The sequence below is a fragment of the Hibiscus syriacus genome, unplaced genomic scaffold (assembly GCF_006381635.1).
Source record: "Hibiscus syriacus cultivar Baekdansim isolate YM2019G1 unplaced genomic scaffold, ASM638163v2 tig00112285_pilon, whole genome shotgun sequence".
Lineage (NCBI taxonomy): Eukaryota > Viridiplantae > Streptophyta > Magnoliopsida > Malvales > Malvaceae > Hibiscus > Hibiscus syriacus.
In genome coordinates, this window is record NW_024063293.1 from 3414328 (window position 1) to 3416968 (window position 2641).

The 2641-nt window shown below is 38.4% G+C and overlaps 1 pseudogene; it reads right to left on the reverse strand.

Moving 5' to 3' along the window:
- Window positions 1-214: 214 nt before the first annotated feature.
- Window positions 215-2113, reverse strand: LOC120177164 (annotated as a pseudogene).
- Between the last annotated feature and the right edge of the window lie 528 nt (window positions 2114-2641).

Below are 2641 nucleotides of genomic sequence, written 5' to 3' on the forward strand. Positions count from 1 at the left end.
GATGAGATGCAAAAATATTATTAAGAATAAGGAAAATAATGAAATGGCAGATGAATAGAACAGGGTTAGAAACACCAGTGACAGAGAGATTTCCACTGATACTGTTCTTGGTAAGCAATTCCCCCTATCCTGGCAAAAACAAGAAAGCATCAAAACAATTTGAAGATTATGGCCAACCTATTCTTTGCTAACCCATTTGTAGAAATATTTAGAGATGAACTAATGAAAATGTGCCAAGGCCTCCCATCAAAGAGAATTTGTCACCGAGGGAATGCCAAATTGATTCGTAGTAGCTATGCTATGTAATGTAGATGTTTATTTTCTGTACTTTGGTTCCTGGTCAGCCAACACATTCACATCTTCATCTTTTGCTACTTCGGTTCCTGGTATATCGAACTCTCCTTCAAATCCCTCATTCAATAGTTCTTCCCAAAATCGTTCATCAAGTTCGTTGTCACCATTCTCTCGATGTTCGACCTTATCTCGAGCTTCCTCTTGATCTACCATAGCCTTGCATTTCCAATGCAAGCGCTTCAAGTTCTGTCACTTGATATCCATGATCACCAAATTCTGAAGGTTCAGTTTTAACAGGATTCGTTCCAAAACAACCTCCGCTCAACTCACCTACATCCACACCCCAGGGTGGTTGATCAATGGACCTCCTCCTTTTCCTAGATATGACTTCTTCAAGCTCCTTTCTTTTCTCCTCTTGTTGCATTAGCTGCTGGACAAAACCCGGATTCTGCATTGCTCTAGCCAAGAAAGACATCATTTGCTGCTGTTTGTTTTCTGTGATTTGCAGCCTTTTCTTCCGTGGTCTGAAGATAGGCTTGAGTGTCCACTTGCTGCTGTCTTAGGTTCACCAATTCCTTCATTAGAACCTGCTTGTCGCACCTCAAACGATCAACTTCTTCTAGTCCGAACCTGCCAACTTTAACACAAGGACCAAGAGCTTGTTGAGATGGGGTCTCCGAACCTGCCAACTTTAACACAAGGACCTAGAGCTTGTTGAGATGGGGTCTTTCTTCTCCAAATGCTCTTCAAAAGATCCTTTTGGCCCTTAAGAAACCCTTCATTCGCAAACTCCCATTTGTGTGGATAAATCTTACTAAAACCCTGCGGGGAGTTGAAAATTCCAAACTCAGTATCCATTTATCAATATCAACCATTAAAGTTTCAAGCTAAATGAAATCACACAATAACCAATAAAAAACTTGAGACAGAAGAGACTGGAAACTTTTTAATTTCATTGATGATGGAGACGGACTAAGCAATTATTCTATTTGCGAGTCTTTTCATTCAAGAATAGTTGAGCAAAGTCCCACTTCCAGAAAGAACCAAGTGAAACTGACATGAAACCTCCAAAGAACATTCTACCAAAATGGGGTGTTTAAAACATAACTGGCTGAGAATATTGGGTTTATGAAGCCTTGCGAACTTGCAGAACATCCAGGAACAATCTCAAGGATTAATTAAACAAACATGTTTATGAGTGTATTTCTCAAGCATTAAGCATTCAATAAAAACGAAGATACAAGATCATTCACGATTTGTGAAAAATCAATATAAAACTAGTGAACAACCAAGTTTTCGCCAAAGCAGCTGTGAAGTAAACTTACATAAAATGAAAATCAGCTGAAACAGGGAAATTGTAGAAGAAACGCCCCAAGAACATTTTGCACCAAGTTCATCACCAAACTTTCAAAGCATCCTTTTCTCTATCTTTATGAAATGAAGTAATATTGGGAGAAACAAAAAGGATTGGGAACAGAGAATATGAATTGAGGGGTAAGAACGCTTACATAAGTATTGAGTTGTCTAACAAAACTAGAGAAATTATTGTGCTTGAAATATCTAGGAGCAAATTAGTGGAGAAAGAGTGAGGTTCCCATACAATAAAGATGCTGCATCCTCTGCTCCAAGAAACTATGTAGTTAGTACTAGGATCATCCACCACGTCAGAGGTCTTGATAAGGAATGGCGGCGGCCCTGCATCGTGGAGACCCTCTATAGGCTGCGGCCGCTCCATCATCATCTTTGCATCTTCTTCAGATCCTGAATAACTTGAGCTCGGGTACTCCTCCTTGACCGTATAATAAGGATTCATGGTTCAAAAACTACGCTTTTTTTCCTCCTCGAAAGTAAACGATTGATGTAATCCTCAGTTTGGAGTATTTTCTTCCTTTGACAATATCTAAGTTTACTGCTTAAGAATGGGTTGGATCAAACGCAAAGTTGTGGAAAGGAAGATCAAAACTGGGAACAAAAAGAAGAGGAAATTCGAAACAGGGAAAAAAATCTGAAGTAGGATAATGAATTGAGAGTGAAAACAGTGCTAAGAGAAGGTAGTTTATGCCGTTATAGTCGAGTGTGGTAGTTATATAATGATGAAATGGCCACTAAAGGAGAGGTGTGATTTTTATATGCAGATAAAACGTTCTACAACTGTTTTATTTGGTGCAATTATATTAATATCACTAAGATTATTTTTTTTATTAAAAATAAGCCTTTTTTTATTAAAACTAAGCACTTTTTTTTTGCGAGCAAGAGTAAGAGATATATCGTGTGGAAAGTTCTCGAACATAAAAGGGCGAGGAGGACATGATTGAAGATTAGTGCTACTTACTCGTTTTATATCCGA